Consider the following 27169-nt stretch of genomic DNA (forward strand, 5'->3'; position numbering starts at 1 on the left):
AATTTTCGTTTCAGCCCTGAATGACCTCATAGGTCCCAGTGCTTGGCCTGTGGCCTAAGTTCTCTGTTCAATCCAATTCATACTCATCACGACATTCGTCTGATCGCCGTCATTCACTCAAACGTTCGTTTGTGTTTAAGATTCCTCGTAATTAAATCGTGACCAGGTCCGTTCTGAAACTGAGCCATCAGCAATAAGTCGAAACAGACTTCTGAGTGTTCATTAATTAACTAAAGATATTTTGGTTCATTAAAGGGCTTCTTGTCAAGAACAGCTGTAAAACCCTTCTGGTCTGTTATTTGATACTAATATGAAAGTGGAGTTTATTTTGTTCCGCTTTTCTTACAACATAAAATAAAGTTATTTCTGAGATATGCTGATCTCAAGCTATGCATGCGACCATCACTGTCTCAGTGCCGCCATTATATTATTTATATTATTCCAGTTTTATTTTCGCTCTTTCTCTCTCTTTATATACAGCACGGAGAGAGAGAGAGAGAGAGAGAGAGAGAATTTTCCTGACAATGCAGTGCCTCGTTGCAAGAGAACAGTTTTAAACACATTCTGTGCGTTTCGAACGAATCTAATGGAACTTCATTGTATACCATTTTATCGCTAAAGATCTCCTTCTAAGTCCGGTAATGTGGCATTAGTGACTGTGCATGATTCCCTGAAAGGAAGGAAGCAGAGAATATGAAAACCAAATAGATTACGTGGCATTTCACCAAGACTATCAACTTTAATTGGAAAGAACACTTATTACATCGCGAAATTATCGCTTCATTAGCACCCGAGTTGTTATTTCATCCAAGGGATGTTAGAACCATTTAATTAATTATTTGCAGCTGAAGTACTCATTTTTTTTTCTGCTTACAGCACAAGTTAGTTGTAATTACTCCTTCTTCATTATCCAAGTCACAGAAGGCTGATTCCGTGATTCAAATACCCCGTTACTGCCCCAGAGGCGTTTAAGCCTCTCTCTCTCTCTCTCTCTCTCTCTCTCTCTCTCTCTCTCTCTCTCTCTCTCTCTCTCTCTCTCTCTCTCTCTCTCGTTATTATGTGGATAGGCTCTTGAGTCTTGTTAAAAATCGTTCCTTTTATATTAATTAGTATAAGTCAAGTCTAAACCCTGTTCCCAAATTACTTTGATTGTATATCGTTGTCGTTTTCTAATAAATGCTTCTCTCTGCCGAAGTATTTTAATGCCAAAACATGTTATTTCATCTTGATTTGCTTATGGGCACTGAAGGATATCGAATGCTGACTATAATTCTCCGGATTAATCTTATTTCGGTTATATTTGTTTGTATGGTGTTTTTACGTTGCATGGAACCAGTGGTTATTCAGCAACGGGACCAACGGCTTTATGTGACTTCCGAACCACGTCGAGAGTGAACTTCTATCACCAGAAATACACATCTCTAACCCCTCAGTGGAATGGCTGAGAATCGAACTCGCGGCCACCTAGGTGGCAGGCCAAGACCATACCGATCACGCCACTGAGGCGCTATTTCTGTTATGTTAGAGCCTACAAAACACGTCATTTCCTCTGAAATATAACTATGGTCGCTGAAAGATACTCAGTGGCCTTCCTGATATTAACATATATTTTTTGTTTTTGTTTATTTTAGAGATTCCAAGTCATCAATTAGGTGCGATGAAGGAGGTTTACTCACACTTTAAAAATCTCGGTACATAACCGTTAAGACTCACTTTGCGTCTAAAGACAGGCGTCTTTAATTGCTCATTACAAAGATCCTAATGTCCGCGAGTCTTCTCAACCGAGCAGGAGAATGACCACACGAAAATTGATGCCACACAACTAGCAGCGCCCATCTGAAACAGAAGCCATAGCGCCTCTGGAAGTTATAATGGGATCAACCACAATTTCTCTCTCTGACAATGGAACGCCGTTAGGAGGCAACTTCACGCTTATCGATTTATATAAGACGAGAGGAGAGAGGAGAGGAGGGAAGAATGGTTCGCGTCCTTAACCTCAAGATGTTTGGCAAGGAGGATTGCACTTCGTTGAACGAACCGCTTGGATCCTGTTATATGGACGCAGGCTCGTACATGACTCAATAGGGAAGATTGAATGGGCGACTTTGTGATATATATATATATATATATATATATATATATATATATCATATATATATATATATATATATATATATATATATATATATATATATATATATATATATATATATATATATATATATATAAATATATTATATATATATAATAAATATATGTGTGTGTGTATTATATAATCTATATATATTATATATGTAAATATATATATAATAAAGAAAAAAATATATATATATACATTGTAGAGAGAGAGAGAGAGAGAGAGAGAGAGAGAGAGAGAAAAGATTGGTTGAACAGTGAAAGTTAAAGTATAGCAGTGAAAATGAAACCTGTCTATTTCTTAAGTACAGAAATTTTTAACTGACAGCGTCATAATATCTTTACAGTTAGGAAGCTTTTCATGGTAATTGAACCTATTAGGGGTTCACGTTTTGCCACTTCGCCTTCGGGGGTCATCTTGGATTAATTGTCAACCCTCAAAGTGAACCTTAATGGTCGTATGCACTTGTAATTGTTTAAACGTGGAACATTCTTTGTCGTCCAGTGCGCACCTTTACGTCATTCCCCCTGGGGGCGTGGGTGGTTGCCGTCAGTGCACCTCATGTGGTGCACAGTAGGCTAATGCTTAAGGTTCATAGCAGTGTACCTTCGGCTGCTAGCTGCAACTCCTTTCATTCCTTTTACTGCAATTCCTTTCATGTTCTCTTTCTTCCATCTTACCTTCCTAACAATTGAGTCAGAGTGCAACTGCGAGGTCTTCTTCCTGTTACACCTTTCAAACTTTCTTACTCTCAATTTCCGTTCCAGCACTGAATTACCTCATAGGTCCCAGTGCTTTGGCCATGGCCTAAATTCTCTATTCCATTCGTTTACGTCATTCCTTAAGAAGTGATAATTATTTTATTGGAGGATGTGTGCATTCGTATCTAAAGGGTGACCGTCCTTCGAAATTTATGATTTTCCTTTTCCCCAGTCAATAGATATAAGTCTTTCGGATAGCAATGAAGACCCATCAGACTGTACCAACCATCCTAGAACATAAACAAAGTATCCAGAAGTGCAGTTATTCCAGTAATAGCGCGATTGATCGACTGGTTGACTGATAAAGTCAATGAGAGTTACATCAACAAAGGTCTTGGTTGTAGCTTTTGGCGCAGTAGTTTTTTTTTTCATTTTTTAAGTTTGATGAATACTGAATACTATAAGACATTTAACAATGATTGTTTTGTTAATTTTTAGTATGTTACCAATGATTTCAAAAGTAATTGCTGGATTAGAATTATTACTATTTCCAAATCTGGAAGTGGTTATATTTAAATCCATATAATTTTCAGAATAACTGTGCTTTCGCTCATGTTTTACTTTTTATTGTCTTGATTTATTTAATGTTAATAGTCAACTTGAAATCTCTCTACTTCAGCAAATTCCTATATTTCTACATATTTGCTTTTTTTTATCGAGGAATTAGAAGCGCGAAGGATTGCATGATCACTGGAAAAATTAAATCCGTGATCTCAGTTTCAGTTACATAAGAGGAGCACATTTTCTCATTTTACGCTTTCTTTGTTGGATTAAAATATTCCCTAAATGCTCTTTGTTGACTTGTAAGCTAATTACGCCGCTGAGGGTCTCTATATATGGACAACGTTATAGTTTAATTAGTTTAACGACAGCTGAGGACTTGTGAATGGGATTATACCCTGCCGTTTGGGGTGGTCCAAAATGGCCTGGAGGTCAGAGCTCAGTCGTGAAGAAGTCATTGTTATGAAAATTAGCCAGGTGCAAAACAAATTACCTTGCGCTGAAGCTCTGCTGAAGCTACTTTTTTTTTATTTTTTATTTTTTTATTTTTTTATTTTTTTTTTTTTTTTTTTGTAAAGCCAGTGGAGTTTTTAGTTGACGTTTCTCAGTCAGGACGATTTCTTTTAAAGTTTCTCAGTCAGGACGATTTCTTTTAAAAACCTCAGCTGAAAACCCTTTTAGTCAGAGTCAACAGACTCTAAGTAAGTTAAGTCTATCTTAGTTAAACCAGACCACCAAGCTGATTAACAGCTCTCCTAGGGCTGGCCAGAAGGATTAGATACTTTTACGTGGCTAGGAACGAATAGGTTACCTATCAACGGGACCGAACCACATTATGTCCAGAAATTAATTTCTAATCACCAGAAACAATTTCCTCTGATTCCTTAGTGGTAGAGTGGGGAATGGAACTCAGGACCACCGAATCAGTAGGCAGGCACGTAAACCACTCATCCAACGAGGAACTCACAGACTATAAACCCAAGAGGGCTCCATAGGGAAATCAGCCAGCAGAGAGAGTCAAGTTATGGGAAAAGGGGATAAATAAGTGTGAGGGAATAGAAAATAAAGCCGGTACACCTAAGAGTCAGGAGAGAGAGAGGGGCAAAGTATAGGAAAAGGTGATAAATGTATAAATGTGAGGCAATAGAAAATAAACCCGATTCAACTAAGATTCGGGAGACGTCTGCCGAGAGCAGGAATGAATTTGCTTCCTCGCCTAAATATTTGGAGGCATGAAGAATCCATGACTGCACTAGGCAGACTATTCCACATTGACTGCAGAATAGCAGTTAAAATGTAATTATTGCATATTCTTTTTTCATAATCTGCGTGACTGTTAGGTAATTGGCCTGTATTCATGGTGTTATTGTGGTATTTTTAATGTCAAAGTATGGTATTATCAATACTAAAATATATGGAATATATATAATTTCTTCTGGTTTTATTTGATTTAATATATATCCGGAGACTACAACGAGATTGTAGATGGTGATCTCCGCTACAAAATCGGTGATACAGGATTTTCTTATTATTACTGTATCTTCTCTAATGTCGACATGTTTCGGCCATCTCCCTGGCGATGCATCATCTGGACGTTGCATTTTCTATCGTCGTCGGATTTTTCTACAAGGCATGGCTGACCCCAGCTTACTCGGTCAGCTTGCTAAAATCTATGGTCAAACATCACGTAGTATCCTCAACGAAAATTGAAATAAGTAAACTTTACTTTATTTGAAATAATTGTTCTGTGCTGTTTAACATCCACTTTATTTATTTTTACATTTCCATTGTAATAATTAATCATAAATATCCTATCCTAAACTTCCTTTATATTCAGCTCAATGCGAAGTCCCTTTTTCAGACCTTTTTAGGCTTTCCCATAGACCTTTCCTAATCCCAACAAGAGTAACAACAACAACAACAACAGCAGTAAGGGAAAATTCAATGGTTTCTGTAGCCGTGTGGTTGGAGCTTTCTTCGACTGAGACTACCCAATATTGCAATCTCCGTTCAAACCTATTGCACCTTTCCAGACCTCAGGGAATTGGTACATGGTTGTTAATCTCATGTGGTGGGTTGCAGCAAAGTGTGGAAGGGTATGGTGTTAGGAACCTTACCTCAGTAAACCTTGGTGAGAACATTGAAGGTGAAGGTAAGTATTTTTGGGAAAAAAAAACTCAAGTTGAATAGTACAATGCAGAACTTCTTTGTACGCACGCTCAAATGTGATGGCAGAGTTTCATAATTTTTGTTCACCTGCCTGACGCACGATTCATGCCTTATCAATCTTTTTTTCTTTTCGAAGGTGGAAGAAATCTTATTTAATGACGTTAAAAACAGTCATTGATATCTTTAGAAACATCCCTCGCTGAGCGAGAGACAGATATTGCACTGCAATCGGTGCAAGTTCCTGTTAGGCCGGGTATTCACGCACAGGTTTACCTGTCAGTCCCCCTGTCAGTTCATCGAAACGTACGTGTGGACAACAGTTCGTGGGCAGAGTCAGTCCACTCACCAAAACTGATGAACTGGTGGAATTACCTAAAGTTCTTTCGACCGACTGACGTGTGGACTTAAGGGTAACCAACGATTTTATGACAGTTCGCCGCCGGATTTCGTATGGGAAGGATCTCAGCCGCTCGGACTTGAATATGAATAAACTGTTTATAGACCTAATTCATTTCATTGTTAGACCATGCGGTGCTATTTGTAGTCCGTTGCCAGTCCAAATCTTATGATTATAAGAGAAAAATAATTTTTCCCTGCGATAGACTATTTGGTATAGGCCTAGACCAGTGTCCTGCCTTTTAATGAAAAGTGTTACTAGTGAAGTAGGCTTCACGGTCTATTTCATAAATAACTGAACCAGTTATTTAGCCTGATTTATTAATGTTGTATGAGAATAGACATCTTTAATATGCAATATTTAGACCATAATCTGTTATGCCTTTTTGCTTCTTTCTTATTTTGAAGTGAATTGCCGCAGCAGCTGGTCTTTGTAGCTCTACATCCTTATCACCCAGCGGAGTTTCCATCGCTGCCATAGAGTTGTTGCCACGACGAACGCTGGGCGAGAAATGAGGGCAATGACCTCGAGTTGACCGTCCGACTGACAGTTCTATTCTGTACGTGTGGACACTCATCCGTCGAACGGTCTTGAAGTTGTTTATCGTCTGTTCTATTTTAGCCTTTTTGGCCTTTCTAGGGGGCCATTATAGTCTCAAAGTTATTATTATTATTATTATTTTTTTTTTTTGCTGCTCTATCACAGTCCTCCAATTCGACTGGGTGGTATTTATAGTGTGGGGTTCCGGGTTGCATCCTGCCTCCTTAGGAGTCCATCACTTTTCTTACTATGTGTGCCGTTTCTAGGATCACACTCTTCTGCATGAGTCCTGGAGCTACTTCAGCCTCAAGTTTTTCTAGATTCCTTTTCAGCGATCTTGGGATCGTGCCTAGTGCTCCTATGATTATGGGTACGATTTCCACTGGCATATCCCATATCCTTCTTATTTCTATTTTCAGATCTTGATACTTATCCATTTTTTCCCTCTCTTTCTCTTCAACTCTGGTGTCCCATGGTATTGCGACATCAATGAGTGATACTTTCTTCTTGACTTTGTCAATCAACGTCACGTCTGGTCTGTTTGCACGTATCACCCTATCCGTTCTGATACTATAGTCCCAGAGGATCTTTGCCTGATCGTTTTCTATCACTCCTTCAGGTTGGTGCTCGTACCACTTATTACTGCGAGGTAGCTGATGTTTCTTGCACAGGCTCCAGTGGAGGGCTTTTGCCACAGAATCATGCCTCTTTTTGTACTGGTTCTGTGCAAGTGCTGGGCATTCACTTGCTATGTGGTTTATGGTTTCATTTTTTGTATTGCACTTCCTACATATGGGAGAGATGTTATTTCCGTCTATCGTTCTTTGAACATATCTGGTTCTTAGGGCCTGATCTTGTGCCGCTGTTATCATTCCTTCAGTTTCCTTCTTTAGCTCTCCCCTCTGTAGCCATTGCCAATTGTCATTGCTGGCTAGTTCTTTAGTCTGTCTCATGTATTGTCCGTGCATTGGTTTGTTGTGCCAGTCCTCCGTTCTGTCTGTCTTTCTCCTGTCTCTGTATATTTCTGGGTCTTCGTCTACTTTTATTAGTCCTTCTTCCCATGCACTCTTTAGCCACTCGTCTTCACTGGTTTTCAGATATTGCCCCAGTGCTCTGTTTTCGATGTTGACGCAGTCCTCTATACTTAGTAGTCCTCTCCCTCCTTCCTTTCGTGTTATGTATAGTCTGTCCGTATTTGCTCTTGGGTGTAGTGCTTTGTGTATTGTCATATGTTTCCTGGTTTTCTGATCTATGCTTCGGAGTTCTGCCTTCGTCCATTCCACTATTCCTGCGCTGTATCTGATTACTGGCACTGCCCATGTGTTTATGGCTTTTATCATATTTCCGGCGTTGAGTTTTGACTTGAGTATCGCCTTGAGTCTCTGCATATATTCTTTCCTGATCGTATCCTTCATCTCTTGGTGTTTTATATCCCCTCCTTCCATTATTCCCAGGTATTTGTATCCTGTCTCATCTATGTGTTTGATGTTGCTCCCATCTGGTAGCTTTATCCCTTCAGTTCTCGTTTACTTTCCTTTTTGTATGTTGACTAAGGTGCATTTTTCTATTCCAAACTCCATCCTGATGTCCCCAGATACAATCCTTACAGTCTGGATTAGGGTATCTATTTCCTTGATGCTCTTACCATACAGCTTGATGTCGTCCATGAACATCAGATGGTTGATTCTGTTGCCTCTTTTCTTGAGTTGGTACCCGGCATCCATCTTCTGGAGTACTTTTGTCATGGGAATCATGGCTACTACGAAGAGTAGTGGGGACAGTGAGTCGCCCTGGAAGATCCCTCTCCTGATATTAACCTCTGCTAGTCTTATTCCAGAGCTTGTAAGTATTGTATTCCAGTTGCGCATTGTATTTTTGAGGAGCTGATGGTGTTTTCCTCTGCCCCATATATTTTCAGGTATTCTATTAGCCATGTGTGTGGTATCATGTCGAAGGCTTTCTTATAGTCTATCCATGCCATGCTTAGGTTGGTTTTCCTTCTCCTACTGTTCTTCATTACCATTTTGTCTATCAGGAGCTGGTCTTTTGTGCCCCTACACTTCCGTCTACAGCCTTTCTGTTGGTGGGGGATGGTGTTTGTCTCCTCTAGGTAGTTGTATAGCCTTTCACTGATGATACCTGTTAGTAACTTGCACATTATTGGTAGGCAGGTGATAGGCCTGTAGTTACTGGCTATATTTCCCTTACTCTTGTCTTTTTGTACTAAGGATGTTCTTCCTGTGGTCATCCATTTGGGTGCTTGGTGATTTGAGATACAATGCTGGAGTTGTTCTACTATTCGTGGTGTTAGGGCCTTGAAGTTTTTGAGCCAGTATCCATGGACTTCATCGGGACCTGGGGCTTTCCAGTTTGGCATTTCTTTAGTTGGTGTCTGACTGTGTCTGTCGTGATCTCTGTGAATCTTTGTTTTATTCTCCCTGTTGCTTCTTCCTTGACTTCCTGGAGCCATGTTGCATGTTTGTTGTGTGATACCGGATTGCTCCATATGTTTTCCCATAGTCTCTTACTTGGTTCGGCTTCAGGAATTTCTTTGTGGTTGTCTTCCCCTCTTAGTTGGCTGTATAGTCTTTTCTGGTTGGTTCCGAATAGTTTGTTCTGTTGGTATCCCTTATTCCTGTTCATGTACCGTTGGATCTTATGTGCTTTGGCCTTAAGCCTCTGTTTTACATCTTCTATTGTGCTGTTTAGTCCCCTCTCTTGTACTTTGTATTTCTCGTTGAGTTCCTCCCTTGTTTTCTTGCTTCTTAGCCTTTTTTCTGCCATCTCTTTCAGTTTACTCAAATCAGATCTCATCACCATGATCTGCTTTTCCAGGCGCCTTTTCCAAGGAGGTTGCTGTTTTGGTTTCTGTTGGGTTGGTTGTGCTGGTGGTGTTGGTGTTCGAATCCCCATCAGTTCTGCTACTAATCTTGCTCCTGCATATGTCAAGTTATTTGTTTCTGTGATACTGGTTGTGTGTATTATGCCCATTATTTCATTGACCTCACTTGTTTTCTCCCTTAATTTCTTGGTGTTGTAGGCTTTCATGGAAGGGATCTTTGTTCTCTCTGTATCTGGCTTCATCCATTGTCTAATCTTTTCTACCACTCCTCTCTGTTACTTCGTCGGTGTTTCTTCGTGTGTCGTTGCTTGATACCTCATCCTCCCTGTCGGCTTCTGTGGCATTGTCTCTCAGTTCGTCTCCGTGTAATTCGTTGTCGTGTGACATATTATTATTATTATTATTATTATTATTATTATTATTATTATTATTATTATTATTATTATTAGTATTAGTATTATTATTATTCAGAAGATGACCCTATCCATATGGAACAAGCCCACCACAGGGGAGATTGACTTGAAATTCAAGCTTCCAAAGAATATTCTGCTATTCATTGAAAAGAAGTAATAACAGAATGTAATGGGAAATACAGAATGAAAAGATCGCTAATCAGGGAGAGAGAGAGAGAGTTTCATTAGCTACTTGTGTTTGTGATGTTTAATTTTTCAAAGTCATTTTCACATAAACTTTATAATTGTTAACAAATGTCCCCCTACTCAAATTATTCTTCAATTGAATGCCTGCAGACGGGTTCTTTTGAAACAAGTATGCACTCAAATACAAACGACGAAATCAAGTTGAAAACCAAGTGTTCATTAAGCAGAAATCTTACGTTGACTTCCAGATCTCTGTTAAAGGTAGATACGATGGTGAATAGACTCTGCTTGGAGGAAAACTAGATGGTTGAGCGAACAATGACAATGACTCGGACTATTATCGTACAAGGCTGAAGCATGAAAAGGGGTACAGACGTAGCCTATTCTCCCTTATTAGGAAAATATTCTCAGTAGTTTTTGAAGGTGAATTTGAATAAAACTGAGGTGTTGCTCAGCAGTAGGGACGATAGAAAGAGAATAGTAATAAAAGAAAGAAGAAGCTCTGGACGGGAGAGCGAGGACCGCCGGGTGTCCCAGGACGGGCGGGCGAGGCCTGCAATGTGTCCCGGGACAGGTGGTCAAGGCACGCTGGGTATCCCGGGACGGCTTGTCCGCCGGGTGTCTCAGCACGAGAAAGCGAGGCCCACCGGGTATCCCGGGACAGTTCGCCAGCTAGGTGTCCCAGGACAGGCGGGCCAGTCCCATCGGGTGTCTCGGGACGAGTGGGCGGGGCCCTCCATGGGCCCCAGGACACCCGGCGGGCCTCGCCTGCCCATCCCGGGATACGCGGCGGGCCTCGCCCACCTGTCCCGGGACACCCACCCGGCAGGCGTCACCCGCCCGTCCCGGGACACCCGAGGCCCGCCCGTCCTGGGACACCTGGCGGGCCTCGCCCGCCCGTCCCAGGACACACAGCGGGCCACGACCGCACGTCCCGGAACACCCGACGGGCCCCGCCCGCGTGTCCCAGGACACGCAGCGGGCCCCGCCCGCCCATCCCAGAACACGCAGCAGGCCCCGCCCGCCCGTCCCGGGACACGGGGTGAGCCCCCCGCCCCCCCTGCCCGTCCTGGAAAACCCCGCCAGGCCCCACCTGCCCATCCCGGGACACCTGGCAGGCCCTACCCACCTGTCCCCGTCCACCCAGCAGGCCTGCCCAAACCCCCAACCCGGGACATGTGGCGAGCCTCGCCCGCCAATCCCCGGACACGCGGCGGGCCTCGCCCGCCAGTCCCAGGACACGGCAGGCCTCGCCAACCCGTCCTAGTACACACGGCGTGCCCACCGTCCCGGGACACGCAGCGTGCCATGCCCACACGTCCCGGAACACTCGACGGGCCCCGCCCGCCTGTCCCAGGACACGCAGCGGGCCCCACCCGCCCATCCCGGAACACACGGCAGCGGGGCCCCGCCCAGCCGGTCCCTAGGACACGGGGCGAGCCCGCCCCCCCCTGCCTCGTCCTGGGAACCCCACCAGGCCCACCGCCCCTGCCCATCCTGGGACGCCTGGCAGGCCCTACCCACCTGTCCCTGTCCACGGCAGGCCTCAAACCCCCATCCCGGGACATGCGGCGAGCCTCGCCCGCCCATCCCCGGATACGCGGCGGGCCCCGCCCGCCCGTCACAGGACACGCGGCGGGCCTCGCCCACCAGTCCCAGGACGCGGCAGGCCTCGCCAACCCGTCCTAGTACACACGGCGTGCCTTGCCCGCCTGTCCCGGTACACCCGGCGGGCCTCACCCGCCCGTCCCAGGACACCCGGCAGGCCCTACCCGCCCGTCCCGTGCCACCCAGCAGGCCTCGCACGCCCAACCCGGGACACGCAGTGAGCCTCGGCCGCCCGTCCCCGGACACGTGGAGGGCCACGCCCGCCCGTCACGGGACACATGGCGGGCCTCTCCGCCGTCTGGGACGCGGCAGGCCTCACCAACCCGTCCCAGGGCATGCGTCGGGCCTCTCCCGCCTGTCCCGGTACACCCCGCGTGCCACACCCGCCCGTCCCAGGACACGCTGTGGGCCTCGCCCACCCATCCCGGGACGGCCGGTGGGCCTCGCCACCCTGCCCCAGGACACCCTGCAAGGCCTTGCCCACCTGTCCTGGGACAAGTGGCGGGCCTCACCCGCCCATCCCGGGACACCCAGCAGGCCTCACCCATCCGTCCCGGGACACCCCGTCCTGGAACACGCTGTGGGGCTCGCCCGCCCATCCCAGGGCACGCGGCAAGGCCTTGCCCACCTGTCCTGGGACAAGTGGCAGGCCTCACCTGCCCGTCCCAGGACACCGAGCAGGCCTCGCCCATCCATCCCGGGACACCCCGTCCTGGAACACACGGCAGTTCTCGCCCGTCAGTTCCAGGACATGCGGCAGGCCTTGCCCGCCCGTCTCAGGACACAGAGCGGGCCCCGCCCCGCCCGTCCCGGGACACAGGACGGGCCACCGCCCGCCTGTCCGTGACACCCGGTGCACCCGCCCGCCCACCCGCCCGTCCCGTGACAAACCCGGCGGGCCCCGCCCGCCCGTCCCGGGACACGCAGCGGGCCCTGCCAGCCCGTCCCGGGGGACACCCGGTGGTGCCCTCCCGCCCATCCCGGGACGCCTGGCGGGCCCCTCCCGCACGTCCCGGGATATCCGGCGGGCCCTGCCCGTTGGTCCTGGGACCACCCGGCGGGCCTTGCCCAGCCGTCCCGGGACATCCGACGGGCCTCGCCCGCCCCCCCTCCCGTCCCGGGACACCCGGCGGGCCTCGCCCGCCCGTCCTGGGACACCCAGCGGGCCTCGCCCGCCCGTCCCGGGACAACCGGCCTCCCTCGCCCGCCCGTCCCGGGACAACCGGGAGGCCTCGCCCGCACCGTCCACCCGGGACAACCGGCGGGCCTCGCCGCCCTCCGTCCCAGGACAACCCGGCGGGCCAAAATCGCCCGCGGGTACCCGCCGTCCCGGGGACAACCCATCGGTCCTCGCCCGTCCGGGACAACCTGCGGGCCTCGCCCGCCCATCCTGGGACAACCGGCAGGCCTTGCCCGCCCATTACGGGACAACCAACCGGCGGGTGTCCCGGGCACGGGCGGGTGTCCCGGGACGGGCGGTTTTCCCGGGACAACCCCCGTCCCGGGACACCTGGCGGGCCTTGCTTGCCCGTCCCGGGACGCCCGCCGGTGTCCCGTCCCCCCGGGGACATCCGTCCCGCAGGTTCCTCGCCCAACCCACCCGTCCCGCCCGTGGGACAATCCGGAGGCTGCCCTCGCCCCCATCCCGGACAACCGGGTCGGGCCTGCCCGTCCCGGGACAACCGGCGGGCCTCGCCCGTCCATCCCGGGACAACCGGCGGGCCTCGCCCGTCCATCCCGGGACACCCGGCGGGCCTCGCCCGCCCATCCCAGGGCACGCGGCAAGGCCTTGCCCACCTGTCCTGGGACAAGTGGTAGGCCTCACCTGCCCGTCCCAGGACACCGAGCAGGCCTCGCCCATCCATCCCGGGACACCCCGTCCTGGAACACGCGGCAGGCCTCGCCCGTCAGTTCCAGGACACGCGGCAGGCCTTGCCCGCCCGTCTCAGGACCACAGTAGCGGGGCCCAGCCCGCCCGTCCCAGGACACAGGACGGGCCCCGCCTGCCCGTCCCGTGACACCCGGTGCACCCCGCACCCTCCGGCACGCCCCGCCCTGCGGGGCCCACCCCGCCCCCCCGTCCCGGGACACGCAGCGGGCCCTGCCAGCCCGTCCCGGGACACCCCGGCGGCGGGCCCCTCCCGCCCGTCCCGGGAACACCTGGCAGGCCCCTCCCGCATGTCCCGGGACATCCAGCAGGCCCTGCCCGCCCGTCCCGGGGACACCCACGCGGGCCTTGCCCAGCCGTCCCGGGACACCCGGCGGGCCTCGCCCGCCCGTCCCAGGACACCCGGCGGGCCTCGCCCGCCCGTCCCGGGACACCCAGCGGGCCTCGCCCGCCTGTCCCGGGACAACCGGCCTCCCTCGCCCGGGACAACCTGCGGGCCTCGCCGCCCGCCCATCCTGGGACGCCTGCCCGTCCTGGGACAACCAACCGGCGGGTGTCCCGGGACGGGCGGGTGTCCCGGGACAACCCCCGTCCCAGGACACCCGGCGGGCCTCGCCCACCGTCCCAGGATGCCCGCCTGTCCCGGACATCCGGGCAGAGGCCTTCACCCGCCCGTCCCAGGACAACCGGTCGGGCCGCGGCCCCATCCCGGAGGGACAACCGGGAGGGACCTGCCTGCCCGTCCCGGGACAAACCGGCGGGCCTATTGGCCCGCCCCGTCCCGGGACACCCGGTGCACCCCGCCCGCCCGTCCCATGACACCGGCGGGCCCTGCCCGCCCTTCCCTCCCGTCCCGGGACACGCAGCGGGCCCTGCCAGCCCGTCCCGGGACACCCGGCGGGCCCCTCCCGCCTGTCCCGGGACACCTGGCAGGCCCCTCCGCACATCCCGGGACATCCGGCGGGCCCTGCCCGCCCGTCCCGGGACACCCAGCGGCCTTGCCCAGCCGTCCCAGGGACAACCGGCGGGCCCTTGCCGCCCGTCCTGGGACGCCCGCCTGTCCCGGGACACCCGGCGGGCCTCGCCCTCCCGTCCCGGGACACCCGGCGGGCCTCGCCCGCCCGTCCCGGGACACCCGGCAGGCCTCGCCCGCCCGTCCCGGGACACCCGGCGGGCCTCGCCTGCCTGTCCCGGGACACCCGGCGGGCCTCGCCTGCCCGTCCCGGGACAACCGGCGGGCCTTGCCCGCCCGTCCTGGGACAACCGGCGGGGGCCTTGCCCGCTGTCCCGGGACAACCGGCGGGCCTCGCCCGCCCGTCCCAGGACACCCGGCAGGCCTCGCGCCGTCCCGGGACAACCTGCGGGTCGCGCCCGCCCGTGCCCAGGACAACCGCGGGCCTCACCCACCCATCACGGGACGCCCGCCCATCCCGGGACAACCAACCGGCGGGTGTCCCGGCCCGGGACGGGCGGGTGTCCAGGGACAACCGGTCGGGCCTCGCCCGCCCGTCCCGTGACACCCGGCGGGCCTTGCCCGCCCGTCCCGGGACAACCGGCGGGCCTCCTCCGCCCGTCCCAGGACAACCGGCGGGCCTCGCCCGCCCGTCCCGGTACACCCGGCGGGCCTCGACCAGCGTCCCGGACACCCGGCGAGCCTCGCCTACCTGTTCTGGGACATCCGGCAGGCCTCGCCCGCCCGTCCCGGGACACCCGGCGGGCCTTGCCCGCCCGTCCCGGGACAACCGGCGGGCCTTGCCTGCCCGTCCCGGGACAACCGGCGGGACTCGTCCGCCCATCCCAGGACAACCCGCTGGACTCTCCCGCCCGTCTCGGGACACCCGGTGGGCCTCGACCAGCTGTCCCGGGACACCCACCCGGCGGGCCTCGCCCAGCCGTCCCGGGACACCCGGCGGGCCTCTCCCGCCCGTCCCGGGACAACGGCGGGCCTCGCCGCCCGTCCCGGGACACCCGGCGGGCCTCGCCCGCCCATCCCGGGACAACCTGCGGGCCTCGCCCGCCCGTCCCGGGACAACCTGCGGGCCTTGCCCGCCCGTCCCGGGACAACCGACGGGCCTCGCCCGCCCTTCCGGGACAACCAGCGGGCTCCGCCCGCCCGTCCCAGGACACCCGGCGGGCCTCGCCCGCCCGTCCCGGGACACCCGGCGTGCCTCGCCCGCCCGTCCCGGGACAACCGGCGGGCCTCGCCCGCCCGTCCCTGGGACACCCGGCGGGCCTCGCCCGCCCGTCCCAGCTAATACCAACAACTTTGCTTAACATTAGAACCAGAATATGCCACTGAATCTTTACAGTTCTCCTGGAGATTTTCTGAATCCTCTGCTTCTTCTCCTGGCACCTCCCCGAATCCCTTTCAGTTCTCTCAATTTTCCTGGGTCACCTATGAATCCTCTGCTTCTTCTCATTGCACCTCCACCAATCAGACTCAGTCCTCTCAATTTTCCTAGGGTTTCTTTGAATCCCTTTCTTCTTCTCCTGGCACCTCCACGAATCCTCTCATTTTCCCTGACGTTTTATAATCCCCATATTTTCATTTACCTTTCCCTTCCACGAATCTTTTCTTTGTTTGTCTGTATGGTTTTTTTTACGTTCTTTGCAACCAGTGGTTATTCGCCAACGTGCCTTCCAGGAATCAATAAAACTCTAAAAAAACATTTTAACATATTTATATCTGTTCAAGTTCACTTTCCTTCAATGATTAACAAAGCAAATTTATTATAAATAAACATAAACCTTTCCATATAATAAACATTCTCCTCAAATTTTTCACATCTCATCCGTCTGAGGGAGGCCAAACCACACTTGATCGCGCCATTCCTTCAAGATCGACAGCAGCTTCTGCACCTTCCAGTGGTTCTCGAATCTCCAGGCATCTGTAGTTCTCCCAGATGTTCTTCAGGTCGCTCACCAATTTCTCCTTCGTTTCTCGCATTTTTCGAACCTCATCTTCCAGCTGGTCGTTCCCTTCGCCCTGGACTCCGGCCTTCCTCTCCACCGACTCCAGGCGACCATTTCGTTCCTCTAGAAGGCATGCCAGCTCGTTCCTCTTGAGTTTCGCCTCCTCAACTTCACACTTCAGACTGGAGTACACACTTTTTCTTCCAGAGATCTTCCACATCCTTATGCAGGCGTTGGAACCTCAGCTTGAGGTCTTTCCTGTCGGATTCCCTCTTTTCACTTGCCTTGTTTTGTTCCTTGATGAGCCTCGTCATCCGCGCTGCTTCTTCGGTCTTTCTCCTTCTGTTGTAGGAATTTCTCCAGCCTCTCAAGCAGGCAGCCTGCCTCTGTCAACTGCACTCTCACTTTCCTTATCCTATCACATGGGGCATCGTTTCTCGGCCCAATATCCTTCGTGTTCTTCTTCAGCTGCTTATTTTCGTTTGCATCTTGAGGATCTTGTCTTCCAGCTGCCGTTTCTCCCTCGTCTCTTGATCGTTCTCCCTATTCAGAAACAACGCTTCAGCTTCCAGCAAGTGGGCCCTGTCTTGCCAGGCCTGCTGCTGCAACACCTCCTGAGTGATCTGTATTACACGAGTGGCTTCTTCCCTTCCGGCCGCCTTCTGTATCTCTTCATGCAGCTGAAGAATTGTCCTGTCCAAGTTCATGCGCTGCTCTCTCTGACACCGGATGGTGTCTCGCAAGGCCGCAGTTCTCTCGTTCAGTTCCTTTTCCTTGAGCTGTTCAGCTCCATCATCAGTCAGGAGAAACCTCACCAGCGAATAGGCAGCCACACCAAACAAGATTACTATGGAGAACAACAGATGCTGCCAAGGTTAGGTAACGCCACGTTTTCTTCAAACTTGAATCATTATATTACCTACACAGGCCATACCCAGTTTATATTATATGCTCTCCTCTCTCTCTCACTCGGTTTTTCGTTGCTTTTCTATATTCCACGAGAGATGTTTGATTTATCAAAATATAGCGGGAAAGATTTTGAAAGATTTTTAATTATGTCTTGTCTCTTGGTGTTATAAATTGCTGAAGTCTTCTCTCTCTCATCTTGCCCCGAAGGTCGGGAATTCTTCATGTTCCTTCATTTAGATTTAAGGCTTCGGATTCGATAACTTGAGAGAGAGAGAGAGAGAGAGAGAGAGAGAGAGAGAGAGAGAGAGAGAGAGAGAGAGAATTCATTAGACAAAAGGGTAAATAAAGCGTATTCAGGAACCTGACCTTTTTTCTCTTTAAAGGAAATAGTGATGCCACAGCTGTGAGTAAAAATGGATCAACGTGAAATGACTGGTAACATTGTGTCTTATAATCTCCTTTCATTTTACGAGTGTCTGTTTACTTATTTAGTTATTTGTCCCTTTATTTTGCTCTTTTTTAATAACTGATCTCGTCTGTCTGTTTATCTGTTACTTTTTGTTACTTCTTTCTAATAAGCACCATAATATACTTTGGAAGCTTGAATTTCAAGTCACTGGCCCCTGTGGTGGGCTTGTTCCATATGAGTATGGTTCATCTTCTGTATATAATAATAATAATAATAATAATAATAATAATAATAATAATAATAATAATAATAAAACATACATAAGAATTAAGGTTGTAAACCCCCATCCCTTTCTCCCTTTTCCCTATTTTTTTTGGCCTGGGCAGAACAGGACCACTGGTTACCCGTCCCAAATGACCCTAACAATTCGCACGTCCGTCAACAATCATTATGCCAATGAGGAACGAGAATTATTGGCTAAAAATTCACTAACACAATACTCGTGCGTACCGTTGGCCACTTGTTTCTTCAGGATATTTACACACCGGTTTTCTATTTCCTATAATTTCGTGAACTACAATGAGATTCAGGGTCTCTGTAACACGGTTTTTTGGACTTTGCTCCTTGTCAAAACATCGGATGTAGCTGAAAGTTGACATATGTATATTTTACAACCACACACAAATTTTGTCAGCATTATCAATAACCTAAACCCGGTAGTTTTAATTTTTATAGAGTAAAAATGATCTAGCCGACGCCATGGCCAATGATTACGAGCCAAAAGTCGAAAAACATTCATTACGTAAGCAAGGTAAAAAAACACCTTTTGACGGAATGTTGCCCCGCCCATCCACCAAACAGAAACTCCATCGGCTCTGAAACCCAAAGACTTTATGAATGGCGGAACGATACATAGGTGTGGGTGGGGTATCAGTGATAGCGTAGTAATACTACTTTAGCAGTAGTGCCGCAACAGTATAGCAGTAATATACATGAATTAAACGTTTAGGCCAACTGCTGGGATCCTTGAGGATCATTTAGCACTTCTTACAACTACTCGAGAAATTAGTTTTTATAGCCAACAATGCCCATGGTAGCCTTCAGTGTTATCCTGAATTATAACGAGGCGAAAGTGGGTGGAGCCTCATGAAGTCATCATTCTGACGATAATTATTGGTAAAGGTTTAATTAAAGCCAATATACGGTACCGGCTATTTTTTTCAGTAAATAGGTAGATAGCCAATAAATAAAAATTGCTTGACATTGGATATAGCAGTTATCAAATCAAGCTTGTCTACTATGTTTTTGATAATTACCAACTATTCCCTACAATCTTGTCAATCTGATTGTGACCTATAAAGTAGACTGTAATTTCTTAGGAAACCTATTTTGGGAGTTAGACTAATAATCGAAGTGTTTATGTAATTATTAACATATTTTGTTGGTTTGTTCATTATGACAATTATCAGTGGAGAGGTTCCAAAGTTCATAAAGGTGTACTGTTTTGCTTGTATTTAAATTTGTATGTCATTGTTGCCAGAGGTTTAGCCTTCGTTACGTATAGCCAATCATCCATCGAGAAAGAGGGAAGAAATGCTGTCATAAGTTACGTAACGAGTGCGTTCGAAACCTTTTCTCTGAGTAAGTTGGCCCGTCTTCAAAAAAAGTCACTTTTACATTATAAGTACCAAATTTATTCAACCTACGTAATGCAGAATAGAGTCAAAATTTATGTGTGGATATAATATGTATTCTGAATAAGCGTTACATATATGAAATGCCTAGAAAAAAAAGTTATTGCGAAAAACCCGTTTTACAGAGGCCCTGAATCTCATAGTAGTTTATCGTCCAAGTTATTATTATTATTATTATTATTATTATTATTATTATTATTATTATTATTATTATTATTATTATTATTATAAAGATGAACCTCATTCATATAGAACAAACCCACCACCACAGGGGCCATTGACTCGAAATTCAAACTTCCAAAAGAACAATATTCTGCCGTTCATTATAAAGAAGTAATAACATAATGTAATGGGAAATACAGAATGAAGAGAACACCAATCAAAGAGAGAGAGAGAGAGAGAGAGAGAGAGAGAGAGAGAGAGAGAGAGAGTTTCTATCAGCGACTTGTGTTTGTGATAGTTAATTTTTCAAAATCATTTTCACAAACAATTTACAATTAACAAATGTCCCCCTACTCAAATCATTCTTCAAATCAATTGAACGTTTGCATCGAGTATGCACACACAAATACAAACACACGCGCACACACACACACACAAAAGCCCATCCTTATAGTACCATTCTATACCATCTTTCTTCGTAACTAGGGTGAATGTCACTTTCCAATTATCACAGGAAATAGCAACGCTTTCAGCTCATACCGAAACAACGAAATCAAGTTGAAAGCCAAGTGTTCAGTAGGCAGAAATCTTACGTTGACTTCCAGATCTCTTTTAAAAGGTAGATACAATGGCGAACAGACTGCTTGGAAGAAAACGAGATGACGATGACGATGAATATCACCCTACAAGGTTAAAGCATGAAAAGTGGTAGCTACAGGCGTAACCTGTTCTCCCTTATTAGGAAATGAGAATACTATCGCTTCCTTCTGGTTCGATAACTACTAGACACACAAAATGGACCTTATTTAGTACTACCAGCCTCTTGGAGAGAGGCTTCGGTAAGCATTCTATAGTTTTACTATCCTTTTTTATATTCTTAGCAAACATATATACGTATGTGTGTATTGCAAGGGAAAGTGTTATTTTTATTTAAATGAGAAGGAAATTGTGTCTGGGGCACAATAGGATCAAGAAGTTGTGTTTTCAGGAAACGTTGTGTTGCGTTGCAAGCATATTTTGTGTGTGTGTGTGTGTGTATGTTTTTTTTTATGTAAAAGAAATCTATTGAAATGGTTTTGTCTGTCCGCCTGCACTCTCTCTGTCCGTCCTCAGATCTTGAAAACTACTGAGGCTAGATGGTTTTTCTTTTTTTCCTCTTGTTAAAACTTGCGTGTCTATATTGAACATATAGATATGTGACGTAATTAAGTCGTATTTTTTTCTATTAACCTCGAGCAAAAAATTAACTTTGAGTCATAAGCTCATCTGCTGTTATATATAAATATAGATTTTTTGGCATTATGCCAAGCACTGGGGCAACTAAGGCCATTCAGCGCTGAAATGGAAAGAGACAGTATAAGGTTTGATATGTGCAGCATGAAGAAAACCTCAAAGCAGTTGCACTATGAAACAATTGTTAGGAGAGGGTGGACAGTAAGATGGAAGAAAGAGAATATGAACGGAGGTATAGTAAAAGGAATGAAAGGGGGTTGCAGCTAGGAGCCGAGGGGACGTTGCAAAGGACCTTAAGTACCTACATTGCACCTAATGAGGTGCACTGACGGCACTATCCTCCTACGGAGAATAACTTTGAGAGCTACCAAACAAAAATTCAAAGTAGTAGGTTTCGCCAGCTATAACCCAGCGGGTATTTACGTTGAGGTTCACCTGTCAGTCCACCCACGACCGTTCGACGGATGAGCGTCCACATGGAAAGAGTAGAACTGTCAGTTGGACGGTCAACTCGAGGTCAGTGCCATCATTTCTCGCCCAGCCTTCGTCGTGGCAACAACTATATGGCAGCGATGGAAACTCCGCTGGTGATAAGGAGTTGGAGCTACACAGATTAGCTGCTGCAGCAATTCACTTCAAAACAGGAAAGAAGCAAGAAGGCGTAACAGAGTATGGTTTAAATATTGCATCTTAAAGAGAATGTCTATTCTCATACTTTGTTGATGAATAAGGTTAATTAAATTAGACCTGGGTTTTGGCTCATTTATGAAATAGACCGTGAAGCTTACTTCCACTAGTAACACCTTTCATAAAAAGGCAGAACACTGGTCTAGGCCTATACCAAATTGTCTATCACATGGAAATTATATATTTTTAATTATCATAAGATTTTGACTCACAACGGTCTACAAATGGCACAGCATGGTCTGACAATGAAATGAATTAGGCCTATATACATATAGTTCATTTATATTCTGGTCGGAGCGGCTGAGATCCTTCCCAGGCAAAGTCCAGCGGCGAACTGTCATAAAATCGTCGCCGGTTACCCGACAACACGAGCGACCACCTGTCAGTCGGTCGAAAGAACTTTAGGTAATTCCATCAGTTCATCAGTTCTGGTAAGTGGACTGACTCCGCCCACAAACTGTCGTCCACACGTACGTTTTAACGTCAGTTTCGATGAACTGACGTGAACTGACAGGTAAACCTGTGCGTGAATACCTGGCGTTAAGCGGCCCACACACGCTCAAATTTTTGGTCAAATTTTTTGATGTCAAATTATTTGACGGTTTGACGTTCGCCCTACACGCTCAAACTTCTCATCAAATTTTCTTTTGCTCCCGAGTGTCATCATGGATGCATAAACAGCGTTGGCTATTGGCTTAGCGTTGAAGAACACACAAAACGAAAGTGGGCCCAGCAATGGTATTTGTGTCGTGAACGATTTGGTCATGCTCCTTTATTAAATGATTAATAGGTATAACATATGTATATTCTATAGATATATATATATATATATATATATATATATATATAATTATTTCTGTATATTATATATATACTATATATATATATATATTATATATATATATATATATATATTATTTTGTATATATATATATATATTAATTTATATAATATAATATATATATATATATTATATTATATATTATTTTGGAATAATTATAATATATATATATATAGATATTATATATATATATATATATAGTATATATATATATATATATATATATATATATATATAAATGCAGGACTTCAGCACGAGGAAGTGAATAAGACATAAAAAGATATTGTCTTAAGCATCAAGATGGAATGAATAAGATAAACACAACAATCTACTATTTGTACAGAGAGAGAGAGAGAGAGAGAGAGAGAGAGAGAGAGAGAGAGAGAGAGAGAATTTCTGTAGAAGAGTCTCATATGCCATATCTTTTTTATTTCTGTCACTATAACAGTCACTTTTAATGTTCCAAAGTTGTGGTAAACTTCTATAAACATCATTAAGCTCAAGAAGAAATTTCTTTTCATGTTTTGTTGGAGCCATGATGACGATGAGCCGCGCACGTCCTCCTCAGATTATGTCTAATCACTAACTAATTTGCGCAAATTATTGCTAGGTACCACACACGCACAAATTATTTGACGTTGGCTCAAAAAATATCTACTGAAATCAGATCAGTAAAAAATTTGACATCAAACCTTTTAGGCCATCAAATTACGCCACACACGATCAAATTCATGTCAAATAATTTGACATCAAAATATTGGACCAAAAATTTGAGCGTGTGTGGGCCCGGCCCGCCCGCTTTAGAGAGATATGAAGAAAGCTTAATATACCGGAGAGAATCATATATAGATGAATCAAATTATGTAGAGAACGGCAAAGTTTAGAACATGGGCCTAGAGGTGGAACTCCCCGAAGCACCACAAAAGAGCAAGACAATACAGTAGTGTAGTAAGTGTCGCTGAGCAACACTCATTTGTGAATTTTGAATTCTAGCGCCTCGTCACGATATTGTTGATGAATAAGGTTAATTAAATTAGACCTGGGTTTTGGCTCAGTTATTTATGAAATAGACCGTGAAGCTTACTTCCACTAGTAACACCTTTCATAAAAAGGCAGAACACTGGTCTAGGCCTATACCAAATTGTCTATCACATGGAAATTATATATTTTTAATTATCATAAGATTTTGACTCACAACGGTCTACAAATGGCACCGCATGGTCTGACAATGAAATGAATTAGGCCTATATACATATAGTTTATTCATATTCTGGTCGGAGCGGCTGAGATCCTTCCCAGGCAAAGTCCAGCGGCGAACTGTCATAAAATCGTCGCCGGTTACCCGACAACACGAGCGACCACCTGTCAGTCGGTCGAAAGAACTTTAGGTAATTCCATCAGTTCATCAGTTCTGGTAAGTGGACTGACCCCGCCCACAAACTGTCGTCCACGCGTACGTTTTAACGTCAGTTTCGATGAACTGACAGGGGAACTGACAGGTAAACCTGTGCGTGAATACCCGGCGTTAGAGAGATATGAAGAAAGCTTAATATACCGGAGAGAATCATACATAGATGAATCAAATTGTGTAGAGAACGGCAAAGTTTAGAACATGAGCCTAGAGGTGGAACTCCCCGAAGCACCACAAGAGAGCATGACAATACAGTAGCGTAGTAAATGTCGCTGAGCGACACTCATTTGTGAATTTTGAATTCTAGCGCCTCGTCACGATATTGTTGAGCCAGGTATCATGACTAGGTCTCCGCCTATGACTGGTGTCTGATGAATACTTTAGATGGAGAGGGAGAGATTTTTAAAAATACACTAGAAATCTTTGATAGGTGTCTAAAAATAAGCAAACTTTCCTTTGATGGATGAGATTCAGTTAGTCTTACTTTTTTTTCTTTTTTTGTACATCGGTGTCCAGTGTACACTGCGGATAGGGAAGGAAACAGATTCAATGATGCATGCATTTTGTTTTCGTCAAAACCTAGATTATACATTTTATTGGGAGATACTTTATTAACATCGGCCTAATCCCTCCATCACTCCTGTACGGTACCATCGCTCCATCGCGTGAAAGCACCACTAATGATAACGGTTATTTTAAAATTCCCTTCACCGACAACCCAAGCATTAAAATGCATGTTTATAAAATATTTCTGCTCAAAATTACTTTTATCTTTCATTCCCTAAAATATTTGCATACACTCGTGTTACACCCTGTATGAAGAACGACCCCTGATTACTGGAGCAGTTTTTTTTTTATTATAAAAACAAATATATGAAATAGACTTAAACGAGAAAGTCACCTTTCATATTCCTTATCCTTTCTGCTACTTATAATATGCTTATGGTAGTAGGTCTAGCCATACATGTGAAACTAATTTTAATTCATTTCTATTTAGAAGAAATGAATAGCTACGGAGAGATCAACCCAAGAAAGCTTTTATGAAAGTAAGCCTTTCTTAATGTATTCGTCAGTTTTGACTCCCACAGCTTTCCTAAGTGACCGGATGAAACGGATGATATGCAAGGAATTCGTTAAAAAAGACTAAGTTATATTTGTTTGATTTTTTATGATTACTCTCTGACTTTGAATAGCTAGGTCTGAGCAAATTATATTAAGATATTATGAAAAGGATAAGAAAAAAGGAGAACATGGCCAATAAAAAAAAGAACAACGGGAATAATCAAGTAAAGCATATTGATATAGATATTGTCGATTTAAATATTCATTCACATGATGTATCCGAGGGAGTATATTGCTGAAAATAGACCTAGGCTAATCATGTGTGAAAATCAGAAGTCATATTTAGGCCCATTACATGTGGCATGCAAATTGTTTTATTGATCAAAGGACAAAATTAGTTCAATTGCATATTACTATTAAAGAATATTGACGCCCTAATGTATTGTTTATCGGCTGTTGAAAGTAAAATTAGAATTCTTGGACACGTCGGTATATATTCTCCTTACTTTGCAAAATAAATTATCTTTGATACGTTAGGTTGAATAACCCAACTTAATTCTAATGTAATGTACTTCAAGTATAGCACCTGCATATGGCAATATTTCCATAACGAACAATGAATTAAGAAACTTCGCCAATTCTTCGATGACTGATCGTACTTCCAGGGAAAGTAGCATTGTATGATGTAATTGATGCCATAGGTTTTCCAACTGCACAAATTGCTGGACGAGACGGACTTATTCCAGATGCAGAAGAATTTTCATCAGCACTGTGTCAACCACCTAATATCAGTACTTATGTCTTTAACAGTCTCATTTTTATTTCACGAGACTTGACGATATGACATTATGACCGCCTTGCACATGACTAATTCCCGTTTTTTATTTGTATATTTTTCTTTCATTGCTTAAAAAGAAAGGGTAAAAGAGGCTCCTGGTTGGTGACCTTTAGAATCTTGGGCAATACTGATATTTTTCGACTAAAAATTTTTGTTTTTTTTTATTTCTGCGTTTCCATTTACCTCCTCTTGCTTTTACCTCATGAACACCATATTCTTTGGAAGCTTGAATTTCAAGTCAGTGGCCCCTATGGTAGGCTTGTTCCATATGAATAGGTTTCATCCTTCTAATGATAATAATAGTATTGAGAGTTGGTTTATCTCTTCTGGGCATGTCGTCTCAAATCATAAATTGCTGTGTAGCTCCCCGTAGTGGGGTAGCGTCGTTAGTGCACCTCATGCAGTGCACTGTAGGCTTTTCTTAAGGTTCTTTGCAGCGTCCCTTCGGCCTCTAGCAGCACCCGCTTTCATTCCTTTTACTGTACCTCCGTTCATATTCTTTTTCTTGCAGCTTGCTCTCCACCATCTCCTAACAATTGTTTCCTATTGCAACTGCGAGGTTTGCTTCCTGTTACGCCTTTCAAACATTTTTATTGTCAATTTCCGTTTCAGCGCTGAATGACGTCATAGGTCTTTTTATGTAAGTGTGCGTGTTTATGTGACAGAGAGAGAGAGAGAGAGAGAGAGAGAGAGAGAGAGAGAGAGAGAGAGAGAATGTGCGCGCGCGCCCGCCTTTAATAGGTACTTAAATATAAGCAATTTTTTTCTCTGTGTGTGTGTGTTCATTATACTAAATGGTGATTCTATTTTTCTATTTTACGGATATATATATATATATATATATATATATATATATATATATATATATATATATATATATATATATAATCCCTTAAATGCCCCTGCAGTGTATTTGGTAAGTTTTCAGATAGAGGATGCTCTCTCTCTCTCTCTCTCTCTCTCTCTCTCTCTCTCTCTCTCTCTCTCTCTCTCTCTCTTCTCTCTCTCTCTCTCTCTCTGTCATGAGTTAATCTCCAAACATCCCACAAGAGACAGTATGTTTAGCTTATTTCGTGAATTCGTGTACTTTCATATGATTGGAATAAGTTTACTGCTATTGACTTATTCGATCTATACCTCGCGTACTCTTGAGACCATTTTATGTTTTTGTTTTATTTAAGAATATACCTAAATTTACAGTTATTAGTTATTAAGAATTATCTTGCAATGTTTCTGTCATTAAATACTTTTATTAACATCCTGTAGTATGTAGTGATACTTTTGTTAACGTCCTGTAGAATATCGTGCTACTTTTTATTAAGATAATGTAGAATGCAGTGTTACTTTTATTAACATCCTGTAGAATGCAGTGTTACTTTTATTAACATCCTGTAGAATGCAGTGTTACTTTTGTTAATATCTTGTATAATGCATTGTTATTTTTATTAATATCCTGCATAATTCGATGTTATTTTTATTAACATCCTGTAGACATCAGTGTTACTTTTATTAAAATAATGTAGAATGCAGGGTTACATTTATTGATATCCTGTAGAATGCAGTATTAC

Source organism: Macrobrachium nipponense, chromosome 8, assembly GCF_015104395.2.
Source record: "Macrobrachium nipponense isolate FS-2020 chromosome 8, ASM1510439v2, whole genome shotgun sequence".
NCBI lineage: Eukaryota > Metazoa > Arthropoda > Malacostraca > Decapoda > Palaemonidae > Macrobrachium > Macrobrachium nipponense.